The sequence below is a fragment of the Lemur catta genome, chromosome 5 (genome assembly GCF_020740605.2).
Source record: "Lemur catta isolate mLemCat1 chromosome 5, mLemCat1.pri, whole genome shotgun sequence".
NCBI lineage: Eukaryota > Metazoa > Chordata > Mammalia > Primates > Lemuridae > Lemur > Lemur catta.
The window spans coordinates 71,978,647-71,993,853 of record NC_059132.1 but is presented as its reverse complement, the minus strand read 5'-3'; the positions used below and the strand labels follow the sequence as shown (position 1 = coordinate 71,993,853).

General features: G+C 39.3%; 1 protein-coding gene across 3 annotated transcripts in view; it reads left to right on the top strand.

The window, feature by feature from the left end:
• NR3C2 (nuclear receptor subfamily 3 group C member 2) overlaps positions 1–15,207 on the top strand; it is a 325,725-nt gene that overhangs the window by 207,687 nt on the left and 102,831 nt on the right. The gene's annotated exons all lie outside the window — the stretch shown is intronic.

Genomic DNA, 15,207 nt, shown 5'->3' with positions numbered 1-15,207 from the left:
CTTGGGGGAAGGAAATGGGGTGGTTAGAGGATAGGGGAGGGAGAGAGAGAGCCTTTTCCCATAAGTCCTAGGGTGCGTCTTGAATTTTGTATCATGTGCATGTATTATATCATTATATACCCCAAACTAGTCTAATATGTGTGTGTAGCAAAACAATATCAGATCAAATGGTTTCATCAGTTTTTTCCAGCAAAAATTTAGATCATTGTTAGAAGTTTATGAGACAGTTGTCTTTTATTACCAATATCAGCTCCCATCTGGGTTTCATTTAGGTCTAGAGTTATATTGGTGTTCAGAAACTGGGCTGTGCCTGAGATGGCAAATAAGGACCCGCGGAACTGTGTTGAAACCTTCAAATCTTAAATAGTTTGAAGCCAGAGTGGTTGAACAACAGTCCGTTCTCTCTACCCTGGCCTCATTTCTTCTTTTGAGGTTTTAGGGAACTAAGCTGGTTAGGCAAAAGTCTGATCACAGGGACCCCGGGATCGGGATGGATTTTTTAATTCTTATAAGGGCTTGTGAACATGTCAGCTTCCAGATCTGGGACTTAGAGGTACGTTTAGATCAGGCAAAAAGGGTGGATTAAGCAGCATATAAATTTGGCGTCCTATGTGTGGCATAATTAGAATTTTATGTATGCCTAAATTCATGCGATTCCCTTTTCCCAGTATCAGAGTAGTTAGTGATGCTGTAGTCTACATACCCTTTATAAGATAGCCTAAGCATGTCTTTCACTGCAGAGATTCTGTTTCTGCACCATTTTGCCCACTAGTTGTACGTATTAATATCTTAAGGATACTTCTGACATGCATGAGCCATAGAGTAAGCATCGTAATGAAAATGCTCCAAGTATGAATGCCAGCTAAGCTAGCCCCATGATTTCACTTCTCTGTGTGTATCTTAATCGACAAAATGGGGATCATAGGACTAATCTCATAGGGTTCACCACATAGGATTTTTTTTAAAAGGATTTAATTATATGATTGGTAAAGCACCTGTGACATAATAGGAATTCAACAAATGCTAGTTTCCCTGCCCACTGCCCTGAATAACTTATTAGTTTATCTAGATAACAGATGTTTTTGCATAGTGAAATGCAACTATGTTAAATTCCTAGTATTGAATGTGTATAGGGCGAAAGTCACTCCTCTTGAAAAAATGTTCTTGGTTCCTTGTTGATAGCTTACTTGTTTTTTTTGTATTGCACACAGTAAGTGTTTCTCAGAGTTAAAGTCTTACAGCTCTTGGATTTTGTCATATTTTATCTTTTAGTAATATGTTCAGAATTTGTTATGATAATTAAGTTACATTTTTTAAAAAAATGAAAAACTAACACCTTTCACAACAAGAAGAATGTTTATTTGGGAATTTGATGCTTACCCACGTGGGAAGAACTCTTGAAGCACCACAGGGAAAAGATCTAAATCCAATCTGACTTCTAAATTAAAATCTTAAAATCCCAAAAACATAACTTCAAAAGATTTGTGCTTCAGGGTGGCAAAGGCAACCTATCCTGACTTCTCAAGGCAGTTCTTTTTCTCCCCCCTGGCATTTGAAAGCATGTTAATCCAGACTCACTCATAAACCTCAGCAGCGGGGGATCATTGTTCATTGGTTTATTATGGGCAGCCCGGACTGGTTTAAACTGAGCAGAGGAAGTTAATTATCGAATGTTTTAGTTGGCTCTAACAATGAGTAACCAGTTCTTGTGGGACACTGTCTTAACTCACCGTACAGCATTAGGAGATTGGGGGTGGGGTGGGGGAGGGGAGATCACCCATCAGAATCTGCAATGCGGGAATCTGCTGGGACTGCCCTAATCTGTTTCCCAGGTTGTTCGAACCAGTTCAAGAGCAGTTAAACAAGGTTATGTAAGTGACATGTGATGCAGCCCAAAATAGTGACTGCAAACACAGGCTGCTGTTGCTGGGCAGTTGTCAACTGCTTTAAAAAAAAAAAAAAATCTTGCAGCAGGACAACAAATGGACCTTTAAAAATGAGAAAGAGATTTAAGCAAAAAAGTTAGTTGTGAAAGGGATTTGGTAAAATTGTCTTTCTGATGCTGAAAATAAATGATTTTTTTTCTTTTCTTTTTTTTTTTTTTTGAAAAAGGGGAACATATATAAGGTCTGGTTTTTCCAGGGTACCCACCAGGGGTGGTTAGTGAACTTCACAAGTTTGGTGCCCTGCTAAAGAGCAGGGTTCCCCTGTTTGAATGAACAACAGCAACTAAACCCTCAGATTTGCTAATGGCTCTGGTGTTATAACAAATTACTAAGCAACGTATCATCTAGATAGTGATAAATATTAAACTATTTTATAAGTTACTGTCCCTTTTAGTTAAATTCTCTTGTAGCTTCAAGGTGTGAAAAAGAAAACATTTTGCATAACATAAGAAACATAAAAATAAGGTTTTAAAGGAAAACAAGATTCCGTGGGTGAAATTTATTTGACAAGCATGTTTTTAAAAAGGAAAACAAAAAACAACAACAAAAGGGTTTAAGCTCTGCCTTAACTGTCATCAAGAGGTTTGTACCCCAACATTTGGATTCCCACAGTGACCACATTCTCTGGGGTCCCTGCCCTTTAGTCTGGGGAACAAGGAATTAAGGAGTAAGCTAGAGGGGAAGTGGGATGAGTGGGGAACCATAGGACCCTTGTTGCAGGATTCCAGCTGAGGAACTCACTTGTACGTGTCCCTGTTGTTGAGGTCTGCATCTCAGGGACTCTGGTGTTAGGCTTTCTCTCAGTCTCTAAGGGACCTGTGAAATAGCACATTTCCCCCCTGGGATTCTGAAAAAAATTGAGTTATAAAGCAAAGAGCAGCTAGTGGAAGATAAAATATCACCCTTTTTTGGATAAATAAATGACTCTTGGTAGGAAGAGTCAAAAGGGCCTGTGACCTGAGCCCTGGAATTAGGTACCTGCTGGGCACAGCTGGGCCAGGACAGGCCTCCCCCAGGACTGGAGGCCAGGTGCCTGCCCCCTGAGGCAGTTCTCCCCCCAGAGGAGGAAGAGCCACTGAGGCAGTCCAGCCAGACTTACCCTTCTCAGTGTCCTCATCAAAGCGGAGGGAGTAGAGGGAATAGCAGGAAGGGTGGCATCTTGGTGCCCCCTCAGGTGGAAAGGGAGAGGTCAGAGGTGGGGCAGAAGCGTTCCCCTCTAGGAGGCTCCATCTGCGGCCCAGCACTGCTGCTTCTGGGGCAGGGGCGGTCGTCAGTGTCCAATGTTCTTCTTGTTTTCCCCACTCCTTCCCCTGTGTGTAAAGGGTTGTGCTCCCAAAGCATGATAAGTCAGTGTTTTAAAACATGAAATTTGGGGCATTCTGTTCACAAGACCTAGTCCAAGCACCCCCTTCTCTGTGTCCTTTAAAGATTCTGAAAGGTATTTGTAGGTGTTTGCTATAGTTTTAGGGCTTCTAGAACCTGGTTCTTTTCATATCTAACTTTCCCTGGGAACTTCAGTGTTTTGCTTGATAAAAGGGTCCTACCCCGATTCTCATCCAGGCTTATTGAGGATAGAGTGGTTTTTCCAGCTGTCGTTAGAGGAGCAGGACATTGATGGGGAGCTGAAGGACATGTATGTATCGCTGAATGTGAAATTAGCTGAGCTAGAGAAAAGCAGAAATGGGACTCCTTCCTAAGATCAAATAAAAAGAAGTAATGGCAGGGACCTGGGGGTGGAGATGTGCCCGCAGTGTTACCACTACCTGGGGATGAACCTTGGCCAGCGTCGGCAGGCAGAGGAAAGGGGCATCGCAGGCCACACGCCCGTCTGTGCTTCAGGATGTCTGTAAGAAGGGGGTTTGCAATTCAGGACTGACCTGTTAGTCTGTACCTGTGAATAGAGATACAAATGTACAAAGAACCAAACTTCTGAGTTTTTCATTTTGTTAAAGTAAGCCACAGATTATTTTTTGACATTAATAATAGTAACAATAACAATAAAACACCAATAATAAAAACACCAGTAAAAACAATCCAGTGTTACTAGATCATGTGCTCCGATCTCAGCTTTGGTTACTTTTCCTGAGATGGCCTAAAATTTTGCTCAGCATATCTCGGATCTCTGACCTGCCCACCTCCCCGGCCTGTGCCCTGGTCCCTCCCTGGAACTTTGAACGTGGTGCTTAAGGGTGGGCTCGAGAGTTTAAACAGTGAAGGGCCCTCGGATGCCTTTCAGCAGACGATGCCACGTAATCGGGTTTGTGATTCAGAAGGATCACTGTGCAGGCTCTATGGAAGACGGATGACCTTCCAGGGAGACTCACGGCCCTGAGCGTGTGCTCCGAGGAGCCCCGGGTTTCCAGCGAGCGTCTCCTGAGCCACCGACCACCGGGGAGGGCAGCATGGCACAGGGAGGCCCCTTCATTCCAACCGGGGTAGTTCTTCTCTTTCTTTTTTTAACATATTGAAGTTCATATGAGTTATTTTTTTAATTAAAGTTAAAGAATCATTAGATTTGAAGTGGTGAATTAGTATAGGCGGGTTGACTAGTTACAAGTCCACTGCAACTATAATGATGACATGCAGTAATACAATGGTAACAGCAGCTGCCATTCAGAGTCCTTACTGTATGCCCGTGATTGTTTTAAATGCTTTATGTGATGTATTTTTCACAGTAACTCATGAGATGGGCACTTTTATAATTCCCATTTAACAAATCAGGCAGCTGATGTACAAAACGGTTAAGTAACTTGTCTAAGGTCACACAGAGAGTACGCAAGGATTCAAACTCTGTAATTCAGAAGTGTCACCAAGACAGCCCGAAGTGAGAAGAGAAAGGCCTAGTGGACACAGATAGGACTTCATGAGCAATTGAATGTAGAGGATGGTGGGGGGAAAGGGTGTAAATCCACCATGACCCTGAGGCTTCTGGTTCAGACAGTTGGTGGTAGCTTTAAAATTGGGAAGACTGGAGACTGCAGGGGGGCTGTTCGTGGGGTGGGGACGTTACATTTGATTTGTGAACATGGAGAGTTTGAGGTATCACAGACATTCGGAGAACTGGTAGGTGTGTGGGTCTGAAACCCAGAAGAGAGAAAGGGGCTTTGGAGGAGAGAAAAGGGTGCTGGCAGCCCCCTGTGCATCCTTGGGTCACCAGACTGTGGACACTGCCTGCACCTCCTCTGTCCCCTTCTTCCCTGGGCTTCAGCCACCCAGCCCAGTGGCTCACTGCACATTGAACTGTCTCTGCCTTTCCCTGGGCCAGTCCGGGACGCCTGGACACCTGTCCTCTCCACGTTTCAAATCCAGAACGTTCCTTGAGGCTTACCTCCGATGCTTGCTTTCTTCGTAAAGGCTTCCTCATCCCCCAGCTCAGAAGTGATCACTTCTTTCTTTAATGTCACACCATATCAATGCCACATGATTTCTCTTAATCGTTTCAGTTCCCCACCTTTATCCCACCGTAAGGGCTTGGAGGGAATGGACTATGTTTTGTCTCTTTATATGTTGCTTTAAAAATCTTTGTGGAATGGAATTAAATAACTGTCTGGGAACATATTTTAAATCCCAAAACCTTTTTTTTTCTTCTTTCTGAGGGCCTTTCTCCACAACCTGCTCGTCTCTAAGTATCTGCTACCTCCACCCTCTCATCCACTGGGGCGCATGAGGGCAGAATTCAGCCTCCTGGGCTTACCTTTTCTTCTGCCCCCGAACACGTGTGCCTACTTACTTTTGAGAGTTTTGAAATTAAGTAATATTGAAAACCAGACAAGAGCTATCGAGAGCAGCAATACAGGGAAGTTAGAACTTTCCAGAATCTTACGCCAGTCTTACAATCCTGGCTTTTGGCCCCTGTTTACCCTGATATAGTTCAACACTCTCCCATCCTTGCCACCTTTTTAGAAAAAGTGGACTGGAGGGTGGGATCAGAGCTGACTAGTGTGTGTCTTGTCTCAAGTGGGCTCTTTGCATCGAGAGGCCCTTCCTAACTTAGTGGTGACACTCTGCCCCCGCGGGAAGCTCTTTACTCACTTGTATTTAATTAAGAGTTGATTGTGTTTATTCTCTGAATTTTCTATTCCTACTTTTTTTTTTAGAGTGAGCTAACCAAATAGAAGGTGGATGATAACACCACTACCACCATTTTATTTCATCTTTTTTTTTTTTAGTCCTTATTTCAGGCCAGGCTTCATGCTTCTTGAGATATATATATATATATCTTGAGTTCATAGAACAACCTGGAAAGTAGGCATTTCTATCTCCATTTTATAGATCGAGACACCAAGGCTCAGAAGTGTTCAGCAGCTTGGCCAAGAGGCTCGAAGTTCCTTACTGTGACTCAGTTAGGACTGGGATCCGGTTTATCTGGTAACAAAGCTGGTGCCCTTCTCCTCACTGTCCTCCATTTCCTTACCTCTTCTGTTCTTGCTTTGTTCATGCTCTCAGGCCCTTGTGTCACACAATCTGTATTTCCTCATTTGGGACCAGCCCAAGTATAACAGAAAGTTGGTTCTTGATTTCAAAGTAATTGAAAGTTTTAGAAGATAATTTTCATTGACTTCAGTAACTTTTAAAATAATGAAGTTAACTTTGAAACACTAAATAAATAATTCTAGAGTTAAAAGCAATAGCATAGTTTAAAACAATAGGAAGAAAGGGATACCTTTGATTTTGTGTATTTTTGAACTCAACTTTATTGTTTTAAGTCCATAAGGCATTTTCCCTTTTATCTGAGTGTATCTGGTTTTCTGTAAGTATGTGAATTTATGTTACACATGTACCAACTGACCTAAGTGTCTTGGTACTTGATCCAGATTTATTCTAACCTTGGAACCTTTCTGTTTTCTAAAACGGCTGCTTTGTGTCCAAAAAGCTACCACAACCTCAGGCAGGAGGTACATTGAACTAAGTGCACGCAGATGGATGAGTGACTGAAGTTCCCTGAGCCCTACTGGACAGATTTTTATTCTTAAAACAAGATCCTTTTACATTTAATGATGCTGCAAAGGTTTTGATTTAAGGCAGCCTAACCAACTTCATTGGAGAATGTCGTGAGCTGTATGGGGGAGAGTATTTAGGATCTGGATGCCAAAAAAGCCCAGAATCTTTACTTGGGATTCTGCCCCTGGGTTGAGCTGTTTCCTCCTTTCACAAAACCATCTACTGTTTCCTTGAAAATCCTCAGAGTTCTTTTTCTTAATTAGGGTGGGGGGTGGGGAGTTCGAAAGTTAGAATACTGAGGATGGGGCAAAAATTATTGTATGTGTGAATCTTTTGTAAACCAGTTATTTAGGAGCCGATAGGAGTCTTGTATGAACGTCATTACTATGGGTTCTCGTCTACATACAGTATGCTAGATGCACATGTAAGCTATGTGTGTTGCAGGTGTATTTTAGTTGCTCCATAATCATGCCTTCATTCATTCTTCCAACATTTATTCAATTTCAGCTGTGTAGCAGGCAGTATGCTGTTTGTACTGCCTCTACTTTCTCCATTAGCTTATAGACATTCTCCTTAGTGCCCAATAGAGTACCATGGTGCGTGTGGATGGAGGCTCATTTACTCATTTTGTGCAGAAGTTTTATTTTAAATGAATATTTTTGAATGTTCAAATCATATCGCATTTACTTTATGCTATTATTTCTCTCCATTTTGTGGAAATGTTTGTTTATTTTTTCCTTTGGAGTATCATGTCACAGTGCTTGCTACCACCTAGCTAGACAGAACTTTCTCTAAGTTTTTATAAGGAGAAATAATAATTATAATCTATTTGAAAATTGTTAGAAATTTGCATTTCCTCCTAAGCTTCTAATTTACTTGGTTTCCAATTTTTTGCACCAATGCTTGAGTATGTACACATATTAGCTACCCATATTGATAGAATAGGTTGTGGGTTTTTGAACTTGGGGATGGGGTGGTGACTGGATTACATTTTTTATTGAAATAACCCATAGATGTTTATTTTCTTCAAAAAGGGTATGTATAAGATGCTGGCAGCTTCTTATTCTCGTTTTAGAAAATTAAGCTATTTATGGACAGAGCCTCTTCTTCATCTGTTAAAATTAATTTGTCAAAAAGCAGTAATGTGAAAGGTTTATTACTTCTGAGAGGAATTTCTCTTATGGAGGCTGAATTTTATCTTCTCATTTCCCCATCACTGAGGCAGTCTCCAGGGCGCTTCCCCCTGTATTTCCAGCTGCAGGCTTTCTGGGCGTAGGTAAGATTCCAATTCCTGGCCCCCTTGTGGTTGGGTGTGATCATTGCACTGGATCTGAGCAATGAATGGTGAGTTGTCCCTTCTGGGCTAGAGGGTTTGATTGCTTAAGTCAGATTCTACAGAACAGAATTCCCAGCCTGTCTGCATTTACCTAATTTATTCATCTTTACAAAGAACAATTTTTGGCTTTGTTGGTTTTTCTCCGTTGCTTTTTTTTCTTCGTCACTGATTTCCACTCATTATTATTTCCTTACTTCTATTTACTTTGGGTTTAGTTTCTCTCATTTCTAACTTAAGATAGAATCTTAGATCATCAACTTTAAATCTTTCTTCTTTTCTAATATAAGTTTATAAAGCTAATTTTTTTTGCTATGTACTGCTTTAGCTGTATCTCATGAGTTTAGTAAGTTGAATTTTCATTATCATTTAGTTTGAAATATTTAGTAATTTTCCTTGTGATTTTTTTTCTTTGACCCATATATTATTTAGAAGTATGTTGTTTAATTTTAAAATATATGGGCTCTTCTAGATATCTTTTTGTTATTGATTTATAATTTAATTCCTTTATGATCAGAAAACATTATGGATAATTTCAATTCTTTTAAAATTTGAAACTTGTTTTGTAGCTCAGGATATATTCTGGCTCAGTGAATATTCCACATGCACTTGAAAAGAACATATGTTTTGTGCCGTTGTGTTAACTTATATGTTAATTAAGTCAAAATGTTTCATAATATTCACATCCTCTATATCCTTACTGATCTTCCAGTGATCTTTAGTTTCTGAGATAAGAGATGATTTTGAATTCATCTTTTTTTTCTTTTAGTTTTGTCAATTTTTGTTTGATGTGCTTTGAAGCTCTGCTGTTAGATGCATAGATATTTAGGATTGTTCTGTCTCAATTTGACGGATATGAAATGACATTTTTTTTATCTTTGGTGATGTTTTTCATCTTGAAGTCTTCTTTGTCTAATATTAATGTAGACAAAGCTTCTTTATACTTACTGTTTGTGTATGTGTGTGTGCATGTGTGTGTATATATATTTTCCATCCTTTAATCTTTAACCGGCCTGTACCTTAATGTTTAAAATGTATCTTAGCACACACTTGAGTCTTGTTTTTTCATCTTGAAGTCTTCTTTGTCTAATATTAATGTAGACAAAGCTTCTTTATACTTACTGTTTGTGTATGTGTGTGTGCATGTGTGTGTATATATATTTTCCATCCTTTAATCTTTAACCGGCCTGTACCTTAATGTTTAAAATGTATCTTAGCACACACTTGAGTCTTGTTTTTTTAATGCAGTCTACCACCTTTGACTTTTAATTGGAGTATTTAAACCATTTACATTTAATGTAATTACTGATATATAGTACTTGAGTTTTCACCGTTTATTTTGATATTTTCTTTTTGTTGTCTCTTATTTATTCACTTGTTTTTCCTTTTCTGTCTTTTTTGGGTTATTTGTTAGTATTCCATTTTACACCTGTGTCTCTTGAGCTACCTTTTTTATTATTCTAGTGGTCATATCATGGTAGTATTTCTCACATATTAGTGTACATCAGAATTATGGTTATGTAAAACACAGATTTCTATCCCAGAGTTTCTGAGTTATTAGGTTTGGAGTAGGGACTGTGAACTTAAGTTTCCGGTATTCTTAGGTAATGCCGATGCTTAGAGGATCATTGTTCCTAGAGGATCATTGTTCCATTGCAGGATATACATTCAGCCCTCCATATCCATGGACTCCTCATCCATGGATTCAGCCAACCATAGATCAAAAATGTTCAAAGAAAAAAATAACAATACAACAATAAAAAATAATATTAAAAAACTGAAAACAGCATAAGAACTATTTACAAAGTATTTACATTGTAGTAGGTATTATAAGTAATCTAGAGGTGATTTAAAGTATACAGAAGAGTGTGCACGTAGGTTTTATGCAAATAAGACACCATTTTATACAAGGGATTTGAGCATCTCAGGATTTTGGTATCCATGGCGGATCCTGGAACCAAACTCCCATGGATACCAAGGGATGACTACTCTTTACTTATCATAATCTACCTTGAATTTATGTCATTTCAAGTATAATGTAAGAGACTTGCAGTAGTAGAGTTTCACTTATTTCCCATCCTGTTCTTAGTGCTATGCTGACTGATATTTTGTATGTACATATTTTATAAACCCCATAGTACATTTTTATTGTATTTACTTTAAACAGTTATTTGACTTTTAAAGGATTTAAGAAAAGAAAGACAATTTCTTTAAAATTTTTCCATATATTTACCATATGCAATTCTCTCGTTTTTGGTATATCCAAATTTCTATTTGGTTTAATTTCCCTTCACCCTGAAGAACTTCCTTTTTCATTTGTTATAATGTGATTCTGCTAGCAACAAATTATCTTAGCTTTAGTTTATCCAAAATGTCTTCACCTTCATTTTGAAAAATATCTTCAAATTTTTCAACCTAGAATTCTAGGTTGACAGTCGTTAAAGATATTACACATTGTCGTCTTCTTTGCTTAAAGAAAAAATCATTTATTATGCTTTTTGTCCCTGTTTGTGTGATGTATTTGTTTGTTTGTTGGTTGGTTGGTTGGTTTTGCCCCGACTGCTTTTAAGAAATTTCTCTTTATATTTGTTTTTCAGTACTTAAACTGTGTTGTACCATAGTGGTTTTCTTTTCATTTATCTTTTGGGGGATTTGCTGAGTTTTCTAGATTTGTGGGGTTTTTTTAAAAAATCAAATTTGGAAATTTTCATTTTTCCCCTGAATTCTCTCTCTCTCTTCTCCTTTTGGGACTGAACTCACACACATATTAAATTGCAAATGCTGTACCACAGGCATTGATGCCTTATTCATTTATTTTTAAATTTTTTTCTCTTTGTGCTTCAGTTTGGATGATTTCTGTTTCCATTTAACTTCATTGCTCCATTCTTGTTCAGTGTCCAATATATTGTTAATTCTAACCAGTAAATATTTTATATACTGTACTTTTCAAATTTCCCATCAGTTTTTCATTTGCTTTTATTCCTATGTTTGCTTTGCTTTTATAGTTTACAAATCTCTCTTGGTAAGTCCATATTTCTTCACTCTTTCTAGTCATCTTTGCTTGTATATTCTAACATATCAGTTGAAAAATTCTCATCTGCTAATTCTAACCTGTGGGTCATTTGTGAGCATGTTTCTACTGACTTATCTTCCTGTTGACTTTGGTTCTTCTTTTGTTTTTTATATTTCTAATAGTTATTATTATATTCTGGACATGATGGAGACTCTGGGTTCTATTTCTCTGAAGACTGTTGAGTTTTATTCTAAATTATCAACAGATCGTCTTGAACTTGTTGAGCCTTTGCCTTATGCTTTTTTTTTTTTTAAGTGTAGGTCTATTTTGCTTTTGCCTTTAATCCTAGAATTAAATGCCTAAATCATGGGGTATAGTATTTCTTGCTAGGGCCTGGGCCTTCTGGAATTTCAGTGGAAAGCCTGAGGTAGTTATTGAGTCCTCCTAATTCAGTGGGATTCCAGCTCTGTCCCCTGTGGTGGGCAGCAGCTGACATATCTGCCCAGAGTTTTAGCCTTAAGTCATTATTATACCCATGGACCCTTTGGAGTTTCATGCTTAGTTCAGGTGTCAGCCAAAAATTTGAGGAGAATTAATATGTAGATTTTATCTCTCCTTCCCTGCCCCACGCAGACACCCTCCTTTCCAGAATTTTCTCCGTCAATTCTAGCTGGTCTGGCAGTCCCCAAGTCTGTTCTCTGCCTTCTTGGGTCAGTAAGACTGAGGCTTTTTGCTTGGTTTCTAGCCCCCCTGCTCTACGTGGAGTCCAAGGCCTTCAGGGAAAAGCCATTCAAACATGAATCTTGTGTAGACTGATTCTCTCTTCTTCAAGAGTCCGTTTTCATCCAGCTTCTGCCTACTGTTGGTCACTCCCCAGCGCCCTCAAATCTTCCTGTGTGCCCCCATTCCTTTGGTGGACAGTTTATAATTGTCTGTGAGGGGTTTATCTGACTTAAGCTATTCTGCCATATTAGAACTAGAATTTTCCTCACAATGGATGTGAAACTAGAATGAGAAATAAAGCTTTGTTTTGTTGACCACTGATTTTTTTAAACCACAGGATTATTCCTAACTAATAAATTCCTAACTAATAAATAGCTACTAATTTGCATAGGGGCCATCTCTGAGAACTTTCCAGTGGACGGTTAATTGTGTCCCCTACTTCCATTCCACCTACCTATTGCATAATCTTCAGATTAACGTTTCTGAAACACAGCTCTGGAACTCACGTTGTCTCAGCAAGAATCTGCAGTGACATCCTGTCACCCACGGGGTAAAATCTGAGTTCCTTAGCTTGTCATTCAAGGCTTCCACTGTCTGGTCCCCAGCATTCTGGTTGTCTGGTTGACCATTATAGTAGAAATCATTTACCCCAGAAAGCCTAAGTTGCAATGTATTCTGCATTTGCTTTCTTAACACTAGGAGAACACAGTGTTGAAAAAGGATATGACCAGAAGTTTTTCACATCTTCTAGATGCATTCTCTTGTTTTTGCTGTGGTGGTGGTTTTAATACAGATTAAGGGATGAGACACACATTGCATATTTGTACAGGTACAATTAAAATCTTTAATGTTTCCACAATTAAAAATATAAATGATGACATTGTCTGAAAACTATTATGACATGTCTGCAGCAGTACATTACAGCTCTCCTATCCCGTTTGTGGAAGGTGAAACGTTGTACCAGGAAGGAAATCATTTTCCAGTTGTTACAGTAACATGGATTTTCTTTTTTTCTTTTCTTTTCGTGGAGATATAATTTATTTTTCTTTTTTTTTAATTGACACTTAATAATTGTACATACCTGTGGGATACATAGTGATGTGATACACATAATGTATAGGATTTATAGGGTATTTATTTTTAAAAACTCCTTGTACAACAATTCTAGCTTTTGGAAGTCACAACTTTTGAGTACCCAGAGAAGAGAATCTTCCAGTATTTATGCAAGAGAATGGCTATTTCTTATGCATTTTTGTATGCCTGCAATCTAAAAGTCTTAGTTACATTTATTATAAATTCATAAAAGTGAAAAAAACCTTAGACTACATCAGACCAACCCCAGATGCAAATGTTTCGTGAGCTAGCACACATTGGAGGTTCCTTATAAGTACTTGTTGAATTAAAACAAAATTGTATTTAGCTATTTCTTTGTACTTCACAGTTTATTCAGTTCAATGGGTGTTACAGATGAAATCTGTGGTTCTGGATTCAGTCTCATACCATGCAAAAGGCACACAGTGCTCACTGCCAGTGGAGATGCTGGCTAGTAGAACGTTCACTCAAAGAATATTCCTCGGCTTCTCATTGCCAAAGAGCAGTTTCAGTGTTCTGTTGGACACCAGTAAATATATGGCAAATTGGTGTTTAGAAAACCCTCTGGCCTGGTGGCACAGCAATATTATCAGACTTCCTGGATTCTGGATTCTGCTTCCAAAGCATGACTGTGTTTTTGGGAAGTCACTTTACCAGTTCTAGCATGAGTTTATTCCTGTGAGCAACAGCAATAATAATAATTTTCTCCCCTGTGTCATAGGATTGTTGTAGGGCTTAAATAAGATACTACCCTAATATGGACTTAAAATTTTATTTTAAAAGTGGAAACTACTTCTCTACAATATTGTACAGTATCATGAAATGTTATTTAATCAGCTACCATCTTTACTGTGGATATTGATTGCCATTGTGTAATTATCTACACCTACCTGTATTCATTAAGAGCATTCAATTTTTTTTAAAAAGGCATTGGATTAGTGTAATGGTGGAGTTTGATGTCTTCACTTTGATAGATTTGTGTATTCTATTACCATTGTTTTATTATTATTACTAAGATTGACTATAATGTTACAGAGAATGTGCTCTAGATTAAATTATTTCAATTACATTAAGCAGTACACATTATTTTTATTGAGTACTTGCTGTAATTTGCTTAGTAATTCTCGGCCACGTGGACGTGGTGGTACTGGGCTGGAGGGAGTGCCTTGGAGCCCATTCCCTACGCTACAGTTATCAGCGGGACTCGCACTCTTCTTTGCGTATTTTCAGTGACTTGTGACTCAGTCCTGACTTCTCTCTCCAGTCTACGCTCACCCACCACATGACCTCACCCAGTCTCGTGGCTTAAAATAACTTCCGTAACCTGATTACATCTCCAGCCCAGCCCTCTTCCTAACTCCGGGTCTGTGGCTCTAACTGCCAGCACCTCCACTTGGATGCCTGTCAGTCTTCCCCGACTTAGCGTGTCCAGGACTGAGCTGGGGTGATTCCCCACGAACCTTCCCCTTTTTAATTAATGGTAGTTCCATTTTTCTGTGTGTTTAGCCCAAGAATTTTAGTGCCTCCTTAACTCCCCTTTTCCTCTGGTCTGCCAGCAAATCCTAGCAGCTCCACCTTCAGAATGCAAGTAGAGTCTGACCACTTCTCACCACTGTCACTGCTGCTACGCTGACCCAGCCACTCTCATCTCTCCACCAGGTGGTAATCATTGCCTGGCCCCCCCGCCCCAGTCTCCCTGCTTCTGTCCTTGGTCCACTGCAGTGAGTTTTCAATCCAGCAGCCAGAGGGATGCTGTGAAAAGTAAATCACATCAAGTGACTTCTCTGCTCGAAGCCCTCTAGGAAGGTGGCTTCCCATCTCAGAGTAAAGGCCAAAGCCGTGAACATGACTTCCAAAACCCTTCAAGATCTGGCTCACGTTGGCTCTTTGTCCTCATCTTTTCTCACTCTCTCCTTGTTCTTTTCTGCTCATTCACTCTGGTATCCTTGCCGTTCCTAAAACAGGCCAAGTGTCCCTCCTCACCCTTGCCCCTCCCTCATTTGCTTTTCCCTCTACCTGCTATATTTTCTGCCCTCAGAGTCCACACAGTGACACTGAAGGATCTTTAGACTTTAAAATCACCTTCCCTTGAGGCCCAACCTATGTGCTCTAAAATTTCAACACCCTCTCCCGCCTCCATGGTATTGTGTACCCCTTCC